General features: G+C 41.0%; 1 pseudogene; it reads left to right on the top strand.

The window, feature by feature from the left end:
• Positions 1 to 9,266: 9,266 nt before the first annotated feature.
• Positions 9,267 to 13,746, top strand: LOC129520466 (elongation factor 1-beta-like; annotated as a pseudogene).
• Positions 13,747 to 23,905: the final 10,159 nt, after the last annotated feature.

Consider the following 23,905-nt stretch of genomic DNA (forward strand, 5'->3'; position numbering starts at 1 on the left):
AGAAGGTGGCCAGGTGTCAGATGGCTCAGAGAGGTCCTGGAGAGGCTGAAGATAGCTGTTAGATTCCGATAAAGCAACATGGCAGTCTTCGTGGGATGGGTTCCCATGGGAGTGAAGATAAGGATGGTGGGAGAGCACCTGTGGAGGTGAGCAAGTGGAGACAGGCCCCCCACTTCCAAGAATCTGGCTCTGAACAGAAGAGAAAAAAAAAAGATGAGGGAGGATAAATAATCATTGGGTTGAGGGAAGGAGGTTTTATTTTTAGATGAAAAATGTTCAGTTTGTTCATGATTCTGAGAAGAAACATCCAGGCGAGAGGGAGAGGAAGTGTGAGACGGGGAGGAGGTGGCTGGTGGAGCAAGATGGACCGGGAGGCTGAGGGGCTGGCGGAGGGCACCGGGGCAGGAAGGCCAGCCCGGCCTCCTAGACTGGGGGCAGGGGGGACGATGGGGGTGTGGGGGGCAGGCATGGGAACAGCCCCGGGTGGTTTCTGGTTGGAAGCTGGAGGGAGGGGAGATGGGGACAGAGGCCTTCAGCCACAACACGGGAAGTGACGCCCCAGCAGCCTACCCGGACCCGACGGGCCAGAAGGCCGGGAATGCCTCACATAGGGCAGGGGTGGGTAGCAGCCATGGGGATGCCTCCAGGTGGATGCAGTCAGATGGGGGAGGCCCCAGTGGCCTCTGTGAAGTGAGAGACAGAGGGCAGGGTGGGGGGGCTTCGGGCTTCCTATGCTCAGCTTCCCGTCCCTTCTCTGACCTTCTCTCCCCTTTGCCTCTGAGGCCTCCTGAAGCCCCAGGGCCTGCAGGAAGGTTCGACGGGCTGGGGAGGACCAGGCCCAGGGTTGGCACAGAAGCCAAGGAAGGGGCTCCAGGGGAGCGGCCTGTGCCACGTCGCTGTGCCCAGGCTGTCGTCAGCCTGGACGACCATGGAGGGTCTTCACTGCTAGGAAGGGGGGGGCAGGAAAGAGGCAGGAGGAGAGAAGGGGCGAGAAAGGAAAGCAGCGTTTACTCCTTCACACCCAGTGGGTGCAGTGCGGGCACACAGGTGCTTAGTGAACTGTTGAGGGGGCCGTGGGAGGCGGTGTCGCCCCTGTGGCTGGGGTGGTGGGGACGACCGCTGGGCGTGTGGTCCAGGGCCCTCTTCCCTCCATGTGGGCACCCCTGCCCCTGAACATTCTGCTCCCTGGGCGATTTTGCCTCTGCCACCCCTCGACCACTAGGACCGCGGGCCCTGCATCCTGCTCACCCGGACGAGGCCTCCTGGCCGCTGGGGCCTGGAAGGGGACGGCGCCGCCACCACCTACTGCTAAGTAGACAAGCTCAACTTGTTGCCAGAGAGCACTGGACCTGGAGCCGCAAGGCAGGGGTGAGTTCCGTCCACTGCTGGCCAAGAGCCCCACCAGCTCTGCCTGGGAGATGACACTGCACCCCCTAAGTCCCAGCTCCCTCCTCTCTAAAGCTGGAATCCCCATGTCACAGGGTCATTGGAAGGGTCAAACACAATTAGGGACCTGCTGGTAGGGGTTCAGAGGCTGGTTCTCCAAAAAAAATAATAAAAAAAAGAAGAAGAAGAAAGAGGAGAAGGAAGGGGGGGAAGAAGAGGAGGGGGGAGGAAAAAGAGGAGGAGGACCAGCCTTGTGGTGTCTGCTCACTTCCATGGCGTGATCGCCCTCCCATCCCCACCCCACAGCCAGGAGCAGGCTACTAATTCGACATCACGAAACTTGGAGTGGGAGGGGGTGGGGGGCACCCTTGTCTTGGGTGGTACTGCGCGCGGTGCTTCCTCCACCCAGACACAGCGGACTTGAACGGCCCCTGGAGCATCAGCTCTAGAGTAGAGATGATATTAAAATAACTAGAAAATGATTTTTGTCTTAGGGCTTATTGCCTTTGTTTTAAGCATAATTTATTTAATTAGGAGTTTCTGTCATTTAACTTTTAATAATGGCTGCATCTAACCCACAGGTTCACAGAAGTCCTAAAGCCCAACTGGCAGCTGCAGCAGCCACCACTGCTCACAGCAGCTCGGGCCGGTGCTGAGGGGAGGGGCGAGGCTGGGACTCGAACCCAAAGGTGCCTGACTGCAGCGTCCACACTGTCACCTGCTGCCTGCCTGCACTGTGAGGTAGGGACCTGGTTGCCTGGAACTGCCGGGCGGGCAGCCGAGGGCCTTAGGAGGGAGGAGGGAGGGATGCCGATCAGCGGACACCCCAAGGAAGAACACTAGCAAGGCCTCTGTCCCGCGGCGACACAAGGCTTGGGTTCAGTCTAGGTAGCAGCAGGCTTTGTCTCTGCTGCCCAGAGCTTTTGTAATAAAAGCACAATAAAGCCAGGATGGGGGCCCCAGCACTTCTGGGGTTTCCCAAGCGCCGGACCACTGGTCCCTCAGTTCAGCCTCACTCAACCTCCCAGAGCCTCCATTTACTACTCATTCATCAAAATGAGTAGGTTGGACCAGCTGACCCTGAAAGTCCCTTCCAGACCCCAAGTCCCTGGAACTGGCACCATTCATAAACGCAGCTGGAGGCTTGGACAGCTTCAGAGTCAAGGGTGGCGGGAGCCCGAGGGTGTTGGACGGGGGGGCAGAGACCAGGGAGGGAGGAATCGTGCTGGCTCCCTTGAGGAGTCCCCAAGAAGCAGCTGAAAGGGTGACACGTGGCCACCCTTTTGCACAGCACAAGGATGCCCGCCTCGGACTGAGCGCACTCGAGACATTCAGGACTACAGTCACCTCCCTCGCTGGCAGGCCCCTCCCTCTCCTTGTCTATAAAGGGGGAGGCTGAACCGCAGGTGTCTGACCCCTGTTTGCTCCACGACCCCAGATGGAGACCCTGTGGAGGGGGAGGCGGTGGGGAAGGGGCAAGGCGCAAGGGCTGGATGATGGCAGCCCCGGCAGGTCCCAGAGGAGCGGGGGAGCACCAGGGGCTCAGCGCCGCCAGCTTCGGGGTTGGGGAGAGGGCAAGAGTGTGCCTGGATGTGTGTATGCATGTGTGGGGGCACACTCGTGCCCAGGTGTGCATGCGTGTGCACACAGGGGTGGGGGGTGAGGTTGGCTTTGGAAGCCTGCGTGCACGGTGTTGGCAGCACCTCGGCGAGAAGAGTTGCCCCCCAGCCGGGAGGCAGTCCTGCGGCCCCGGGCACAAAGGTGACTGCTGCCTGGGGAATGCTAGAAGGTACTGGCATCTTTGCAGGGTTGCCATGGAACCCCAGGAGAAGAGCAGGCTGGGAAGTGACTGCTGGGTGCAGCTCCATCTCGAAGGAGCCCGCATCACGCCTTTGGCAGATTATCAGGTGGGAGTCTCGGTACACAATGAGCCATTGTTCTTTGAGGTTTTACAAGAACTCTGTTTCCAAGGTTTTATGAATCATTTTGCTGCCGATCTTTTTTTTAAAAAAAATAATAATATACAGGCCTCAGAGGAGGAAGCCTTCAGCTTATTTTCTCAGAGAGAGGGACATGAACTTGGAGAGAATTCTTTCCCGCGTCTTGCCTACACAGACTCTTGATCTTCCCACAACTGTCAGAGAAGCCTCTTTGAAGTCTGTGATGCCGCCTGTGGCACAGGCCACCTCAGTGTTGAGCCTCAGCCTGGGAAGGAAAGTCTGGTGCTGAGGAAGGAGGGAACAGGGAAGCACCCTGCCTGGGAGACCGCCAAGGAAAATGGTGACAAGCTGCTCAAGGTGCAGCAAAGCTGCGGCCGTGTGACCTGTGCCCTCAGGAAGTCCGGCCCAGCACCGTTTAGGCCTCCCCCAGGTTCACCCTTGAGGGAATAAAGTTCTCCCCAGGTTGGCCATGAACTCGTTTCCAAGAACACACATGCAACTCATGGCTAAGCAGAGTTCCCGGCTTTACTCCTCCTTCGCCTGCCTTCTGGCCCACTTGTCCTTCTGTCTGTCTCCTGGCCTACTGGCTGAAGTTTCTCCTTGGACGCCGACTACAGAAGAGCATGGGAGGAGCATGGGACTCAGCTGTTAGAGGCTCGTTGGCTGTGCCGCTTAGGGCACCCCCGGTTCCCCTGCTGGGTCCCCCTGGACGCACCTGCCCTGCCTGCCTCACAGTGGCTCCCAGCAACCTGCTGCTCCATCTGCCAAGGGCCAGAGTCCGGACAGTGGTGTGCGATGCCCATTTGCAAGTGGTCTCTCTTGGTTTGGTTTGTCCAAATGGAGAAATGGGGGTGGGAGGGGGGTCAGGGGACTTGTCTAGAGCTCATATGACTTCACTGCTCTAATCAATGTGGATCCACACCTCCAGCTTCCCCAGAAACAGCTGCATTCCTTCACCTGGTCTGATTCTGGACCTTGACATGCACCGGCTTTTGCTTCCCCTCCCCTTCGGGACTCAAGCCCCGTCTCAGCTTGTCCCCTTTCCCCAGAGCCCCCGAGTCTGAGACACCTTCCAGCCTCAGCCCATGCTCTCCTGGCCTCCAGGGCCTCTGTCCTCACCTCCTCCTCCTACGGCCTGACTCCTCCGTGCAGATGGTTCCAGCGCTGGTTATTATTTAAGCGAGCTGCTTCTGGCTCACATGTTAATTAAAACCCGCTGTCCAAAATCTCTTGGTACAATTTGCAGTGTAATCTGTAGCCTCTAGTGCATCATTGTATCTCTATTAAAAGGGATTCTCTGTAATGATGCGGGGATTTAATTAGTTTCTTTGCCAATGTTGTAAAACACAGTGATAAACGAGCCAACAGGTCCGCGGATCATTATTCTCCTCAAGATGAGCTTATTAGCTGATTATGAATCATTAACAAAGTCTACACGGGATTTTCTTATCTAATTCAACACAATTTTTAACATTCAATGCTCAACATCCATTTCTCTCTACCAGCAACATTGGGTGGCGATTGCAATCTGTATGTATGGCTTCCTCTTCTCCACTGGGGTTTTCCCCCTCTTCATATCTCATTTTAGATACATTGAGGGGGACGACTCAGTATATGGTCCTCAATATTTAGATATATATTATGGTCTCCAGTCGGAGGAATTCAAGGTCCCATTTCATGGAGGGAACATAGCCGCGGTGCACAGGGCCTGGGAGTGTATTTTTGTGTACACACTTGTGTATGTGTGTCTATCTGTAAGAGAGGGACCAACTGGCTCTGTACAAGTTCCTATGTGCATGGGGGAGGTGCTGTGTGTCGTCATGAGTGTTTGTCTATGGCCTGGTGTTTACTTATTCAGTATGCATCTTGTGTGTCTGTGTGTGGGGGTGTGTCCCTGTGTGCACACAAGTACATGCATATAGAGGGGAGCTTAAGGCAAGAGAAATCCTGGACAGGATTTCCAACTGACATTATTCAGCCACTCTGTGACATGTCAGTATCCCCCAAAAGTTTCAGATGGACCCCCTCCTAGCTTCCCAGTTTGGGGTCATTCCCTTTTCGGTCAGCACATATATGGATCCCTGATAGGGTCGGGCACAGCGCTTGGCCCTACCAGCTCTACAGCAGCCCTGGGAGGTAGGGGGTAACTTTCCCTGATTTACAGATAAGGAAACTGAGGTCCAGAGAGGTTAAATGGCTTGCCCAAGGTCATCAATGGCAAATGGTGCACTCAGGATTAAACATAGTCTTGCCTCATTCCAAAGCCTTTTCTGCAACACCATGCTGCCTCCTGGGTGTTGTCTTCCCCTTATCGGAGATCTCATCATTCCTCCGGAGCTGACAAGGGCACTGCTCTCCCTGCAGCACCACCTCCAGGCACACACCACCTTGGCTGTAACCTTCTGACAGACTGAATGAGGGAAGAGCAGCTTCTGCATGCAGGATAAAACACCCCCCAGAAAGTGCCTCCATGGACTTGGCCTCAGCAGCTAATATTCTCTTAATGCTTTTTCTTTTCAGCCAGCAAGCTAGTATCATTTGGTCAAAGCTACTATTGCTAACATGCATGACAGCCAATTAGCTACAAACAACGTAAAGAGAAGAAGACTGGGCATTATCACCTCAAAACGGCAACGACCAAGAGACTCTACTTTGGGGACAACATGCATGAGAGATTAACTCTCACAACTTAGGTGGCTTGAAGGCCCAGCAAGCACTTCAGAGAGTGACTTTTTTGGAAAGAGGGTCTGTAAAGAGGTAACTTAGTTAAAATGAAGTCATAGAATGGGCCTGAATCCACTATGATTGGCGTCCATATAGGAAGAGGAAATTTGGACATTGACACAGAGTAAGAGAAGACCATGTGAGGACACAGTGAGAAGGTGGCCATCTACAAGCTGAGAAGAGAAACCTCAGAAGAAACCAACCCTGCCAACACTTTGGTCTCAGACTTCCGGCCTCCTGAATTGTAAGAAAATTAATTTCTGTTGTTTAAGCCATACAGTTTATAGTACTTCATATGGCAGCCCTAGCAAACTAATACAGGGAACTAACACTCGCAGAGGATAATTCTTCATCCAGTTGTGAGTGCAGTCCAAAGGAGGGCAATAAACAGGCGCATACTTCAGGGTGCTATCCATAGTCAAACAGGTCCAACCTGACCAGGGAAGCAAAGTAGCAGATAGCTAGGTGATAAGAAATGCTCTACATGAGGTATAAGGATTCCAAATAATTCATCCATTCAAAGAATGAACCCAGTAAGGAAGAGAAGGGTGCTGAAAAGAACTTAGGGGCCAGGGACCCAGCCAAGCTAGTGGGGTGTCAGGGCATCACAGTCCCAGCAGCGATACAAAGTTCTGGACAAGGAGTTACAATCTTGGTCATGCCAACGGAACCAGTGTGGCAGCAGATAGAAAAAGACCTTGCAAAGTTTCCCACAAGCCCACAGGAGCAAAGTAGATATTCCACAAAGATTCATGGAATGATTGAGCATCAGATAACTACCATTTCTGTATTAGTTAGCTCTGCTCTGTAACAAAGCATCCTAAAACTTAGTAGTCTAAAACAACAGCCATTTAATATTATTCATAAGCCCATAGGTTGTTAGGCTCTCTGTTTTGGTTTTTTTTTTAAGATTTTATTTATTTATTCATGAGAGATACCCAGAGAGGCAGAGACATAGGCAGAGAGAGAAGCAGCCTCCCTGCAAAGAGCCCAATGCAGGACCTCATCCCAGATCACAGGATCATGCCCCGAGCTGAAGGCAGATGCTCGACTGCTGAGCCACCAAGGCGTCCCAGCTCTCTTTTGATTTAAATCTGCTTTCTACCATTTGGGGCCAGGCTTAACTGATCTCAGCTGGGCTTGCTTGTGTATCTTCTGTGAACTGGAAGTGAGTTGGGGGCTGGATAGTCTAGGATGACCTCATCTGGAACAGCCCAGCTTTCCTCCATATGTCTCTCACAGCCCTCCATCAGGATAGCCCAAGCATCTTCTCACATCAGCAGCAGGAATCAAGGCAAGATACAAGAGAAACCAAGATAAGAGAGAGCTAGCCTTGGACAAGGTTCCAAAGGAAAACTAGTCTAGTTATCACAGGGAAGCCAGAGATAGAAGAGAGGACATGGAAATCTAAAAGCACTTTTCCAGCTTCTGCCTGTATCATATTTACAAACATCACATTAGTCCTAGAAAGTTATACGGCCAAGCCTGGAATCAGGGTAGGAGGGGACTACAAAGTTACAGGACAAAAGTTTGGATACAGAAGGACCATTATGAGGGGTCATTGGTGTCATTAATCCACTACAGTGAACGAACGAATCAACAAGCATTTGAAGCAAAAGTCAATGGGAGCAAAACTAAATCCAAACCCACTTGCTGGTGGGGTGAGGTCACTTATTCTTCCTATCCTTGATCGGGACTGGATTAAATGCTATAAGAGCTGAGCCTGGCCCTCTGTAGCTCCACAATGAAGGGATAATAACTTCTTCTGCTGGATGGTCCCTGAGACTACACCTGGCCCCATTTAATATGATTGGAGTGCTACTAAATGTTGCATGGGAATCTGAAAATGGAAGGGTCTTCAGAGTGCTCTCTGAGCATTCTTCCACTTGGTAGTCTCTTCCTGGATAATCACACCCCGTTCCACCCTGCTCATCATCTCAACTTCTTTTCTCCTGCACTGACACAACTGAGGACCATGTCTTGATCCCCAGCATAGCTCCTGCATTTAGAAGGGTAATTAATACAACTGAACATATAATAAGTTATTGTTTAATAAATGAATTAAACCCAGATGAGACACATAGGATTAATTTAGATACCGCAGGGGAATTTTCCAAGCTGTTCTCCAGGTTCCTAGTGAACATTTCCAGAATTATTGATTAAAATTTAGATATTGATCTGCTTTTCACATTTCCCATCACCATATTGTAAAAGGTAGTATTCACTGTGACCTGCTTACATTCACAATGACCTTTAACTGTGGTGTTTAACCTAAGGAAAAGGGGGAGACTGGCATCTCTGTTTTCAAATATTTCAAGGGATTTTTGAAGGCAGACTTGAACAAGGATCTTCAGAGGACACGTTAGGACTAGAGGAAGATTGTGGCTCAACAGAGCATCTTTCTCATGGACAAAAAAAGAGTATAATGGGGTAAACTCTAGAATAGACAAAGAGACAAAGAGAAAATTAGTGGGAATAATGCCTAAGAATATCCCAAGAACATAGAATAAACATATGATTTGAATAGATTTGTAGAGACATGGAGAAGGGATTGACAAGCTAATATTAGTCTATTGACAATTATTAAAAAGGAGAATGAAGAAAATGATAGAAATGGAGCATTTGAAAATATCAGAACTGAAAAATTTTCAGAATTAAAGAATATATAATTCATGAGATTAAAAAATAGATCAACTGAAAATAATTCTACACACAGAGACACATTACAGAAAGTGTATAAAGTGTCAAGGAAAAAAAGTATATCTTTAAAATACCAAAAGACAGATAATTTACAAAGAAATGATACCTGGAGTGACAACAAAATTCTTAGCAGCAATAATATACAGCAAAAAGACAGTAAAGTAGCAGTTGTAAAGTGCTGAAGGAAAATAGCTGGAAATCTTGAATTTTATACCCAGATAAATTATCATTCAAAGTGAAAGAGGAGAAGACTTCTTCAGCCATACAAAGACTATGAGTTTCCCATCTCATTATAAGAACTCCTAGAGATTTGAAGTTTCATCTCCAACACATAAGTCATAGTTCTCATCCTTACAACAACAATAAAAGCTGAACAAATGGAAAATTGTGACTTTTCTTAGCTCCATTAAGGAATTAAGGGAAAGTGCAAACCATTACTTTGAAATTTGGAGGAACAGATTAATCCAAAGAATCACAGCGCAGATCAACTTACCCTGAGCAAAAGCTGCTTGAGCCATGGATGGTAGGTAAACTCAAACAGTACTTTTAATGAATTGCTGGAGAATGGAGTATAAATTATTGTAAATAAGAAACCTCAGAGCTGTAGTCATAGGCCACCTTGCATTTTTTGTGGGTCTTACCCTCAGGAATCCCACCAAGTTGTCATGATAAAGAGTCAAAACAACAATCCCATGTCTCTGGCAAGGGAAAGGGAATAGTAATAGTTTTGAAATAATGTCCAGAGCATTCTCCTTAACAAATGCCTATCTGTTAATGGCAAAGAGCTTTATCTGATGTGGAGGAAGGGAATTTATCCAACTCAAGCCTCCTTTAGTCTTTCTGTCTCACCTAAAGGAAGAGAACAACATAAGGATCATTTGTGAAGGTCACAGCTCAGGGATACAAGCTCACTAAAGACTAAGACTTATTCACAGGATTATAGATGTCCTCTCCTCCCCTACCCCTTACCACCTCATCAATAGGGCTCCAGTATGTTAACAGTGGATTGCCGCTGAAGCAGCTATATGGCTCTGACTGTATTTAAGAGAGTTTTTAGAGAAACCCAAAGATAAAAGATAAATTAAAAAACAAGTATCCTGGAGGAAATTAAAGCCTTTGAAACCTACAGCCACAATAAACATTAGACACAATTCCTACCTATGTTAACATAAAACTTCATGCTAAAAGCTATTTACTTCAGCTCATATTATCTAATACAACATGTTCTGTTTTCAACAAAAAATTACAAGACATGATTAAAAAAGCAAGACAAGATATATGATCTAAATAGACAAAGCAATTATCAGAACTAGATTCAGATACAGCAGAAATTTTAGAATTATCAGACTGAGAATTTAAAATAACTGTGATTAATATGTTAAAGATGCACTAGTAGAAGTATACAGTATGCAAAAGCAGATGGGCATAGAGACAGAAAATGTATGAAAGAATTTTTAAAATGAAAGAAAGAAAGTAAATTCTAACTTCATAATTGCCAAAACTTGAAAGCAACCAAGGTGTCCTTCAGTAGACACCTGGATAAATAAACTGTGGTTCCTTTAGACAATGGAATATTATTCAGTATTTTTAAAAAAGCTATCAAGGCAAAAAATAAACACAAAGGAATCTTAAAATCACTTTACTAAGTGAAAGAATCCAACTGAAAAGGCTGTATACTATATGATTCCAAATACATGACATTCTCGAATAAGCAAAACTATGGAGACAGGAAAAAGATCAGCGATTGCTAGGGATTGTTGAGGAGTGGTGAATAAGGGGAACACAAAGGATTTTTAGGGCAGTAAAAAATAGTCTGTATGATATGATAATGATGGACACATGTCATTAGACATTTGTCTAAACCCACAGAATATACAACACCAAGAGTGAACTTTAATGTAGAGTCTATGGATCCCTGGGTGGCGCAGCGGTTTGGCGCCTGCCTTTGGCCCAGGGCGCGATCCTGGAGACCCGGGATCGAATCCCACGTCGGGCTCCCGGTGCATGGAGCCTGCTTCTCCCTCTGCCTGTGTCTCTGCCTCTCTCTCTCTCTCTGTATGACTATCGTAAATAAAATAAAAAAAATTTATAATGTAGAGTCTAGACTTTGGGTGATTATGATGCGTCAGTGTAGGTTCATCAGTTGTAACAAATGTACCACTCTGGTGGAGGATGTTCATAGTAGGAAAGGTTGTGAAGCAGTAGGTCTATGAGAAATCTCTGTATCTTCCTCTTAATTTTGCTGTGAACATAAAATTTCTCTTAAAAATCACATTTTTAAAAAATTTATATATATATAATATATATATTATATTATATATATATAAATAAAAATTAATTTATATATATAATTTTTTATATATATAGAGAGAGAGCATGTGAGCAAGTGAGTGGGGAGGGGGAAGAAGAGAAAATTTCCAGCAGACTTCATACAGAGCATGGAGCCCTAGTGGGGCTCAATCCCATGTCGCACAAGATCATGACCTGGGCCAAAACCAAGAGCCAGACATTCAACTGACTGAACCACCTGGGTGCCCCTTAAAAAATCATCTTAAAAAATATTGTAGCAGAAATAAAGAATGCTTTACAGCGGCTCATCAATAGAAAGGACATGGCCAAGCTAAAAATCATTGAGACTGAAAATATGTCAGTAGACATTTCCCAAACTGAAATGAAAGGAGAAAAAAAAGAATGAGAAAAAAAAAAAAAACAAGATATCCAATAACTGTGAAACAAGTTTAAAGGTATGACAAATGTATAACTGGAATACCAGAAGAGAAGGAGAAGAAAGAAGGGACAGAGCAAAAGAAATATTTGAAGGAGTAATGGCCAGGAATTTTCCAAAATTGATGACACCAAAACACAGATTCAGGACGCTTGGAGAACACCAAGCAGGATAAATACTAAAAAAAAAAATTTATTCCTAAACATATCATATTAAAACTGTAGAAAACCAAAGACAAAGAGAAAATCTTTAAAGCAACACAGGAAAAAAACTTTACCTATGGAAGAACAAGGATAAGACCTAAATCAGACTTCTCATCAGAAACCATGTAAGGGGGATCCCTGGGTGGCGCAGCGGTTTGGCGCCTGCCTTTGGCCCAGGGCGCGATCCTGGAGACCCGGGATCGAATCCCACATCGGGCTCCCCGTGCATGGAGCCTGCTTCTCCCTCTGCCTGTGTCTCTGCCTGTCTCTCTCTCTGTATGTCTATCATAAATAAATAAAAATTAAAAAAAATTGTTGAGAAACCATGTAAGCTTGGGCACCTGGCTGGCTCAGTCAGTGAAGCATGCAACTCTTGATCTTGGGGTTGTGAGTCTGAGCTCCCACGTTAGATGTAGAGATTACTTTAAAAAATAAAATCTTAAACACACACACACACACACACACACACACACACAAGAAACCATGTAAGTTAAAAGGCAGTGGAGGGAAATATTTAAACTGTTGAAAGTGGCTCATTCAATTGAGCATCTTGACTCTTCATTTTGGCTCAAGTCATGATCTCAGGGTTTTGACATTGAACCCCTCATTGGGCTCTGCCCTCAGCATGGAGTTTGCTTAGGATTCTCTTTCTCTCTCTCTCCCTCTATCCGTCCCCACCCTCACTTGCACACACACACTCTCTCTCTAAAATAAACAAAAATAAACTGTTGAAAGAAAAAAAAGGCTTAGAAATCTATATCCAGTGAAATTATCCTTCAAAAGTGAAGAAGAAATAGACTTTCTCAGACAAAAACAAAACAAAACAAACAAACAAAAAAACTCAGAGAATTTATCACCAATACACCTGCTCTGCAAGACATGTTTAAAGAAGGTCTTTGAAAAAAAAATAAATAAAAATAAAAAAAATAAAGAAGGTCTTTGGGGAAAGGAAAAATTATGTAGGTCAGAAATTTGATCTATACAGAAAAAGAAAGATCATCAAGAAGGAATAAATGAAGTTCAAATAAAATATTTTGTTTTCTTATTGTTAATTGAGCCAGTAGGTCATCGTTTGCTCCCAGTTATAATAGTAACAATATATTAGAAGATTATAGTATATGGCTAAGTGAAGTAAATAACAGCCATGTAACAAAAGACAGGAGGAAGGAATTGGCAATACTCTATTATAAAGGTATCTTTACTACCCATGAGGCAATATAGTGTTATTTGAGAGTGAATGTAGGCTAGTTATAAACATATATCACAAACTCTAGAGAAAACACTAACAATTTTTTAAAGGAATATAATTGAGCTTTTTTTCCCCTTAGTGTTTGGCAGACCACCTGCACTCCTCTTTTCCTTCGCTGTCCCCCAGTTCCTGGATCCGCAGATGCCAGGGGTTTTGGAGACTTGAAAAGCACCCCCAGCCTCCAGGTGTTCAACAATTACCTAGCAGACAAAAGCTACATCAAAGGGTGTATACTGTCATAAGCCACCCAGCAGCATTTGAAGCAGTTTCCAGTCCATGCCTGCTGACTCTTATCATGCTCTACATTGATATAATCACATCAGCTCTTATGAAAAAGAGGCCAGGCTTCCAGGAGTGAAGAAAGCTTTGGGCAAGTATGGCCCTGCTAATGTGGAAGACACCACAGGAAGTGGAGCTACGGATAGTAAAGATGATAATGACATTGATCCCTTTGGATCTGTGGAGGAAGAAGAAAGTGAAGAAGCAAAGAGGCTAAGAGAGGAATGCCTTGTGCACTATGAGTCAAAGAAAGCCAAAAAACCTGCACTTGTTGCCAGGTCTTCCATCTTACTAGATGTGAAATCCTGAGATGAGACAAGTAGGACAAAACTAGAAAAGTGCATCAGGAGCATTCAAGCAGAAAGCTTGGTCTGGGGCTCGTCTAAGCTAGTTCCAATGGAATATGGAATTTAAAAAAACTCTAAGTATGGTGGGTAGTGGAAGGCCATAAAGTTGGAACAGATATGCTGGAGGAGTGGATCACTGCTTTTGGGACTATGTATATAGTTCATGGATGTGGCTGCTTTTCACAAGATCTAGAATCCATCATAGATCAATGCCATTACATAAAAGTTTGAAGGACAAGAAAAGAAAAAAATATGGTTGATATGCTAAGAGACAAAATGGGATCATATAAAATGCTCAATTAAAACAAGAAGGATGTTAACAGTCCTTAATGTGTATGTACCTAATAATAGCACATCAAAATATGTGAGACGAAAACCAATAGAAGTTCAAGAACAATAGACAAATCCATTATTATAGCTTGAGGCTTCAACATCCCTCTTTTAGTAACTGACAGATCAAGCAGGCAGGATATCAGTAAGGACACTGTGGAACTCAACAGCATTATCAGTCAACTGGGAATAATTGACATCTATTAACTACTTCATCTGACAACAATAGAACACACACAGGCTCACATGGGACATTCACCAAGACAGACCACATGCTGGGCCATAAAACACAACTTAACAAATTCAAAAGAATAGAAATTACACAATGTCTGCTCTCAATACAACAATGGAATTAAACAAAAAAAATCAATAACAGAAAGATAGGTAGAAAATCTCAAAATACTTGGAAATTAAACAATACACTTCTGCATAGCATGTGAGTTTAAAAAATAGAAATCCCAAGAGAAATTTTAAAATATTTTGAGTTAAATGAAGAAATAAATTATCAAAAATTGTGATATGCTGTGAGAGTAGCGCTTAGAGGGAAATTTATAGCATTGAATACATATATTAGAAAAGAAGAAAGATCTAAACATCAACAATCTAAGCTTCCACCTTAGAAAATTAGAGAAAGAAGAAAAACTGAAGCCTAAAGCAAGCATAAGGAAAGAAGTAAAATTAGAGCAAAAATCAGTGAAATTGAAGGCAGGAAAATAGAGAAAATCAGCCAAAACAAAACCTGGTTCTTTGAAATTGATAACGCTTGACATATAAATCGGACAGGAAGAAATAAAATTGCTGCTTTTGCAGATAACACGGTCTTATATATACATAACACTAAGTACACCACCAAAATAAACTATTAAAACTAATGGATAAATTTAGTAGATTTGCAGGATAGAAAATCAGCAAACAATAACCAGTTGCATTTCTATACACAGACAACAAACTATCCTAAAAATGAAGAAAACATTCCCTTTTTACAAAATAGCATCAAAGAGAATAGAATACTTAGGAATAAATTTAACCAAGGAGGTGAAAGATACATACACTGAAAACTATAAAACATTGATGAAAGAAACTGAAACAAATTTTTAAAATCCGTGTTCATAGATATAAATAATTATTTCTTAAAATATCCATTCTAACCAAAGAAAGCTACAGATTTAATGCAATTCCTACCAAAATTCAAAAGGTATTTTTCACAGAAATAGAAAAAAATCCTAAAATTATGAAACCACAAAAGACCCTGAATAGCTAAAGCAATCTTGAGTAAGATGAACAAAATATTGGATATATCACTCTTCCTGATTTCAAATTACATTACAAAGTGATAGTAATCAAAACAGTATGGTACCAGCATGAACACAGACACACAGACCAGTGGAACAGAATAGAAAGCCCTGAAATAAACCCAGGCATATATGACCAACTAATTTTCTTTTCTTTTCTTCTTCTTCTTTTTTTTTTTTCCAACTGGTTTTCAACAAAGTCACCAAGAATATGCAATGGGGGAAGGGTAATAAGGCGTTGGGAAAACTGGATATCCACCTGAGAAAGAACATAATAGAACCTTTATCTTTACACCATGCCCAAAATCAACTTGGAAAGGATTAAAGTTTTAAATACAAGACCCAAAATCATAAAATTCCTAGAAGAAAACATAGAGGGAAATATATAGACACTGGTCTTGGCAATGATTTTTTGGATTTGACACCAAAGCACATACAACAAAATTAAATAAGTAGGACTATATCAAACTAAAAATTTTCTCCATAGCAAAGGAAACAATTAGCAAAATGAAAAGGCAACCTATGGAATTGCAGAAAATATTCGCAGACCATGTATCTGATAAGGGGTTAACATCCAAAATATACGAGGGACACATACAACTTAACATTAAAAAATAAATTACTAAATTTAAAAAATGGACAAAGGACTTGAATAGACATTTTTTCCAGAGAAGACATACAAATTGCCAAAGGGTATATGAAAAGATGCTCAACATCACTAATCATCAGGGAAATGGAAATCAAAACCACAATGAGTTATCACCTTACATCTGTTAGGATGTCTATTATCAAAAAATCGGAAGATAACAGGTGTTGGTGAGGAAGCAGAGAAAAGGAAACCCTCATGCTCTGTTGGTAGAAATGTAAATTAGTACAGCCATTATGGAAAAGAGTGTGGAAGTTCCTCAAAAAATTAAAAATAGAACTACCATATGATCCAGAAATCCCATTTCTGGGTATAAATCCAAAAGAAATAAAATGACTATCTCAGAGAGATATCTACACTACTGTGTTCATTGCAGCATTATTCACAGTAGCCAAGATATGAAAACAACCTAAGTGTTCACAACAGATGAATGGATAAAGAAAGTGTGGCATATATATATATATATATATATATATATATATATATATATATATGGAATATTATTTACCCTTTAAAAAGAAGGAAATACTGCCATTTGCAACAACATGGATGAAGCCAAAAGACATTATGCTAAGTGAAATAAGCCAGACACAGGGACAAATACTGCATGATCCCACTTATATGTGGAACCTTTAAAAATTTTTTTTAACTCATAATAACAGAGAATAGAATGGTGATTACCACAGGCTGAGGGATGGGGCAAAGGGGAGATATTGTTAAAGGGTAAAAAAGACATTCAGTTATGAGATGAAGAAGTGCTGGAGACCCAACATACAGCATGGTGACCACAGTTAATAATAATGTACTATATACTCGAGATTTGCTAAGAGAGTGGATCACAAGTGATCTCACCACCACCACACAAAGGTAATTATGTGAGGTGATGCTTCTATTAATCAGCCTCATTGTGCTAATCATTTCATAATGTATACATATATCAAAACACCATGTTGTGCCTCTTAAATATATGTAATTTTTACTTGTCAACCATATCTCAATGGAGATGGAAATATTTTTTAGCTTAAAAGCTTAGTGTTTTCAGAAAAATTGAAATATGAGTGGCTTATAAGTATATTAATGTATGCTCACATATGACTAAGAAATACAAACTAACTTAACTTAGTGGCAAAAAATTGAACATTTTCCCCTAACTTTGGGAACAAAGCAAATATGTTCCCTCTCACTATTTGTACTGGAAGTCCTCACATACACAATAAGACAAAAAAAAAAAAAAGGAAACAAAAGGTGTCCAAATTTGGAAAGAATAAAGAAAACTATCTGCTTTTTCAGATGACATGATTGTCTAGGTGGAAAATTCCAAAGAATCAACCAGAAAATTCTTAGAACTAATAAGTAATTACAAGAAGTTTGTAAGATATAGGCTAATATACAAAAGTTGATGGTTTCTATGTATACTAATAATTAATAATTGGAATTTGAAACTTAAAATGTAAAATCATTTATAATAGTATGAAAAAGCCTAACAAAAATGTACAGGATCTATATAAGAAAAACTACAAAATCCTGATGAAAGAAATCAAAGAAGATCTAAACAAATGGAGAGATATTCCATGTTCATGGATAGCAAGACTCCAAATCATTAAGATGTCAATTCTTCCCAACTTGATGTATGGATGCAACACAATTTCAATCAAAATTCAAAAAGCTAGTTTATGGATATCAACAAACTGAGTCTAAAGTTTATATGGAAAAGCAAAAGACCCAGAACTGTCAAGGCATGAAGAAGAACAAAACTGTGGGACTGACACTATCTGATTTCAAAACTTACTATAAATCTACACTAATCAAGACAGAGTATTATTTTTTTAAAAGAAACGAATTGACACAGAGAGGGAATAGGGAGCCCAAAAATAAAACCACACAAATATAGCCAACTAATCTTTGAAAAAGGGAGCAAAGGCATTTCAATGGAGAAAGGATAGTCTTTTCAATAAACAGTGCTAGAACAAATGGATTTCCAAATTTAAATATATATATATATATATATTGATCCAGATCTTACATTTTTCAGAAAAACTTACTCAAAGTGAATCATGGACCTAAACATAAAATGTAATTCTATAAAATTTCTAGAGGAAAACATAAATCTATGTGATAAAACATATCTCCATGACATTGGGTTTGACGATGGGATTTTAGATACCACACCAAAAGTATGATGCAAAGAAGAAAAAATTAATCTATTGAACTTTATTAAAGTGCTCTGCTCTGTGAAAGACATAGAAGATAAAATCAAAAAACAAGTCACAGACTTGGAGAAAATATTTGCCACATATATATCTATAGATCCAAAATATGCAAAGAATTCAACAACCTAGTTTAAAAATGAGCAACAGATTTGAACAGACACCTCACCCAAGACGATATACAACTGGCAAATAAGCATGTAAAAATATATTTAGCATCTTTCATCATCAGAGAATTGCAAATTAAAACAATGAGATACCACTATTCACTTTTTAGAGGGAAAAAAAGTCAAACCTGAAATATTAAATGCTGGAGAGAATGTGGAGCAACAGAAACTCTCATGCGTTGGTGGTAGAAATGTCCAATGGTACAGTCACTTTGGAAGACAGTTTGGCAATCTCTTGCAAAGCTAAACATAGACTTCCTATACAATCCAGCAAGCACACTCCTAGTTATTTACCCAACTGATTTGAAAATTCATGTTCACACCAAGACCTGCATGTGAATGTTTACAGCAGTTTTATTCAAAACCTTCAAAAACTGGAGGCAACCAAGATGTCCTTCAATAGGTGAATGGATAAACAAACTGGCACGTCCATTTAATAGAATAGTATTTAGAATAAAAACAAAATAGGCTATCTAGCCACAGAAAGATTGGGAGGAAACTTATATACACATTGCTGAATGAAAGCAGACAATATGAAAAGGCTACATATTGTGTGATTTCAATTCTATGACAATCTGGAAAAGGCAAAATATTGACATAATAAAATGATCAGTGGTTACCAGAGGTTTGGGAGTAGGGGCAAGCAATGAATCAATAAAGCACAGGGAATATTTCAGAGCAGTGAAATTACAATGTTATACTGTAATAGTGGATACACAACAATATGTATTTGTCAAACCTTTACAGCACAATTAATGAAACCTAATGCATACAATTTTAAAAATCCAATTATTAAAGGGCCCCTGGGTGTCTCAGTCAGTTAAGCATCAGACTCTTGATTTGGACTCTGGTCATGATCTCAGGGTCATGAGATTGAGTCCTGCATCAGGCTCCACACTACGACAAGGGGCCTCCTTGAGATTCTCTCTCTGAGCCTCCCATGCCAAAGAGCTCTCAATTGTTAAGTCAGGGATCCCAGAAAGGAATACATACTATGACAAGAGAAACTACTAGTTATTACAAATATATGAAGCCACCTCGCAGCAAAGGCTAAGGGAACAAGGTGTGGACCGAAGTCACTTTGAGAGTCAGTTGAACCTATGTCAATATAAATAAATGATTGAATAAATTAATAAATGATTGAGAAAAGATAAATCTCCCACGCAGAAGAATTCCAAATAGTTTGTATACATACTCTGCCCTCAAGGAAGGGGAGCACAACTCCCCACTCGTAAGTGTGGGCTGTGCATAGTGACTTCTTTCCAAAGTATATAACAGGGAAGGGGTGTGACCAGGGGAAGAATACATTTCACAGTGGAGAAACCTGACAAACACCAGCTCAGCCAGGTGATCAAGGCCAACATCGACAGTCATAAATCATGTTGATAGTAGGTTATGTATCCTTGATATGATGTAATGAAAATGTCACTTTACCTCTGTGATCTTCCTCCCATCAACCCATGACCTCAGTCTTAGGAGGAAAAAGAAAAAACAGACAAATGCCAATAGTGGGGCATTCTGCAAAAATACTTGACCAGTATTCCTCAAAACTGTCAAGGTCATCAAAAATAAGGAAAGTCTGAGAAAATGTGGCAGCGAAGAAGAGTCTAAGGAGACATGAGGACTAAAGGTAATGTGGTGTCCTAAATGGGGCACCGGAACAAGAAAAGGACATTAGGTAAAAACTAAGAAAATAAGAATAAAATAGGACTTAAACCATTGAAGGATATACCTCAACAGAAAGACAAGTGAGTTTGGGGGGAGCTAATGAGATAAGAAAAAATATATCAATCAACTTAATTAAATTGTAACTGAAAAAGAGATGGTTTTGTTACTAATAGCACAACTAACATTAGAAACAACAGTAACTAGCTGGGAATGGTGTTCAGTTAGTTAAAGAGGGTTAAAGTCTGTGTCATGTTTTGGAAGAGGATAGAAATCTGAATGACTTTTAAATCTGATAGAAAAATGTATGGTTAAGTATATTTTTGTAATTAAGTATGTACAAACTCCAGGATACACTCCATAAAAATAAAAATACAGCCTATTTTCCAAACTGCTACAGGGGGAGAAAAGGTTTAGGGGTGGAAGATGTTAAAAAAAAGAAAAGAAAAAGAAAAACCTTGCTCAGTTCCACAGAAGGCAGGAAAAGGGGTGGGGGGGAAATGGAGCCAAGAACAGAAAACATAAAACCCAAAATAAGGTGGCAAAAAAATAAGCACAAATATATAAGTAACTACAATGAATGTTGCAGGAGATGTGTCTTGCGCACACCTTCAAATTCTCTTGGCTTCATCTATCTTCCAGACCTGGCCTTTGGCTCTGCTACAGCCACCGCCGAGCAACAGCCAGCTCTGCATGGGTCTGTAGCAAAGACCACGGCCCACATTCTCTACCTTCTTGGTTGACATCTTACGCCACACTACGTGGGTTAGGTAATTCAACCTGCAGTTCAGGTGAGGTAAATCGCTAAGAAGCAAACTTTGATTAATTAGAGACCAGGTTAGGAAGAAGCCAATGGATAAATCCCTTCTCTTGTCCTCTCTTCCATGGATTTTTCCAAGGCACAAATATGTCCATACAGCATGTGTGGAGATGTACCAAGAGGCCAAGCAAGTACACCTGTCAAGTGTTAGCACCGTCTCATGGCTTGTTGTGAGGTCCTTACATGTGCTTTCTGCATTTCCTACCTTGGTTCTCTCTTCTCTCTCTCTCTCCTCATGTCCTGGGATTGCTTCAGGTTCTGTCTTTAAGACAACTGTTAACCGCCCCCCCCCCAAAAAAAACCCTCCACCCACTAAAATACAGAGATTACAAAATTACATTTAAATCCAGTGAAACACTTACAAGAAACCCACTTGAAATAAAATCAGTTAGAAATGTTGAAAGCATAGGAAACATACACCATCACCACCACCAATAACAACAAACTGCTGTCATGATACAAGCATCAGACAAAAGAAAATTTATGGTACAATATATTATGGAACTTATTATGGATTATATACTTATATAGTACATAAGAAAATCGATCTACCAAGGAAATATAACAATAATGAATGTATATTTGCCTCACAAAATTACCTCAAAGTATATAATACACCTTCATGCCCAGGGCATGATCCTGGGGTCCCGGGATCGAGTCCCACATTGGGCTCCCTGCATGGAGCCTGCTTCTCACCCTGCCTGTGTCTCTGCCTCTCTCTCTCTCTGTGTCTCTCATGAATAAATAAATAAAATCTTTAAAAAAAAAGTATATAGTACAGAAATAGAGCAAATTACGAAGAAAAAATGACATAGAGAAACACAATGGGAGATTTTTAACAAGCCATTTTAGAAATTATATATGAACAGACAAAATGTTATTAAAGTGTGGAAAGTGTGAACAATTGAAACAACACATATCTTCTAACAAATGTATATAGAATTTTCAGCCAGCAAATAGAGAAAATGTATTCTTTTCTAGTATACGTGGAACACTTACCAAAAAATAACCACATATAATAAATACTAAGACACAGAAGAAATCTCAACACCAAAAAGAAATCAATATCTATAGACCATTTCCTCTTGTAACAATAAAACCAAATCAGAAAGCACCCATAAAAGTTAATTCCAAACAAAACAAAACAAGCAAGCTGTTAGAAACTTAGACTGCATTACTAAGCAACTTATTGTGGACAAAGGCATAACCATAGAAATTACAAAATATTTAGCATGGAAAGTTGCGTACTGAACCCATGTAGGTAGAAGAGTACTTAGAATTTGTAACTGCAAATGCACAGATTTAAATAAAAGATATAAAATAAAGCAGCGTTGTTCAAGTCAAGGACCAATAAAAAGACCAGAAGCAGAAACAAGAACCGAAAAAAGAAAATATTATAATTTAAGAGCAGAAATTAATGAAGTAAAAAAAAAAACAAGAAAACAATAGAAAAGATCAACAAAGACAAAAGCTATTTCTCTTTTCAAAAAACTAATAAAACTGGCTTCCAACAAGGTGGAACAAAGGAACAAAGAGACAAGGCATAAGCATCCAAAATTAGGAATAAAGAGGAGCTATCACTAAAATAGAGACTTTTAAAGATCACAATAAATGACGACTGGCTTTCAGTTTTTAAGTGGGAAAACCTAAAGAAATTTCATATTTCTCAAAAATAAAAATTGCCAAAATTAGCTTAAGAAGGAACAGGAAACTATTCCTATAAGTCAAGCCGTTAAAGAAATAAGGTGGTAAACAAAAGTAACCCCTCCTCAAGAAAAAGATCTGTCCTTAAATAGAGACTTGACATGTGACAAAGGGAATGTCACCAGTTGATAGGGGAAGATGAATTCTTCGCTCAACAGCACCGAGACAATTGGTCATCCCCACTGAAAAATCTAGGTTCTTACAATTTTCATCATATACAGGAAGTATTTCCCAAATGAAAGAGACAAAATTTTTAGACCTTTAAACAAAAGTGAGGAAAACACCTTCAGGGCTAAGAAAGACTTCTTAAGACAAGGAATTATAAAAGAAGAGAAAGACGGATAAATGTGACTGTCTTTTAATTAAAAACTTTGGGGGGCACCTGGGTGGCTCCATGGTTGAGCCTCTGCCTTCTGCTCAGGTCGTGATCCCGGGGTCTTGGGATCCAGTCTGTCGGGCTCCCTACAGGGAGCCTGCTTCTCGCTCTGCCTACGTCTCTGCCTCTCTCTGTGTCTCATGAATAAATAAAAAATAAAATCTTAAAACCTTTGTTCAATAGCTACCACAAGCAAAGTGGAAGACAAGCTACAACAGCCACTGTGAAAATAGTTTGGCAGTCTCTAATAAAACTGAAGATATGCATACCTGATGATTGAGAAATTCGTCTCCCAGGTAGAGTCCCTGGAGAAACTCAGGTACGTGTGCACAGGGAGACACATACAAGAACGTTCCAGGTGATATTGTTTGAAATATTTAAAAACTAGATGGAAAACCACAAACCAACAGCAGGATGGATAAACTGTGGAATGCTTGTTGGATAAAATTGCGTCAACAGCGAAAATGTGTAACTATGGCTGCACGCCGCAAGAATGAATCAAATAAACCCGTGTCGAGTCAAAGAAACACGAAGTAGCAGAAAAACTGCAAAATGATTTCACTTCTATAAAGCTCTAAAGTGGACAAGACAAACCGATCGTGTGTTTAGGGGTTTCTGCGTGGGTAGCCAATCTGTACAAAAAAGCAAGAACATGATGAATAAAAATCAAGACAGTGGTACATTTAGGAGAGGGGGAAATAAATATTAGGAAGGAACATATGATGGATTTCTGGAGCTGGTAACTTTCTACTTTTTAAATTGGTAATTTCTGTGAGTATTCGCTTTGTAATTATATGGAACACTTATGTCTTAAGCTGAAACTACAGACTAGGAGACTATCTTTGTAATACATATGACTAACAAATGATTAACATTCAGAATTGTCATATGTATATTCATATATATTCTTATATATATATATATATATATATATAAGGTCTTCAAATCAGTAAGAAAAAGAGGGCAAAAGATATGAACAGCAATGTGGTAATTATATATTGTATTTATATATATTATATTTATAAATATATATAAGCATATATATTATATATAAAAGCTATAAATTAATGTATGTATTAAATATATAAACCATAAATTAATATATGTTAACTATTAAATAGTTAATTTAATATATATTTAAAATT

The sequence above is a fragment of the Nyctereutes procyonoides genome, unplaced genomic scaffold, assembly GCF_905146905.1.
Source record: "Nyctereutes procyonoides isolate TBG_1078 unplaced genomic scaffold, NYPRO_anot_genome, whole genome shotgun sequence".
Lineage (NCBI taxonomy): Eukaryota > Metazoa > Chordata > Mammalia > Carnivora > Canidae > Nyctereutes > Nyctereutes procyonoides.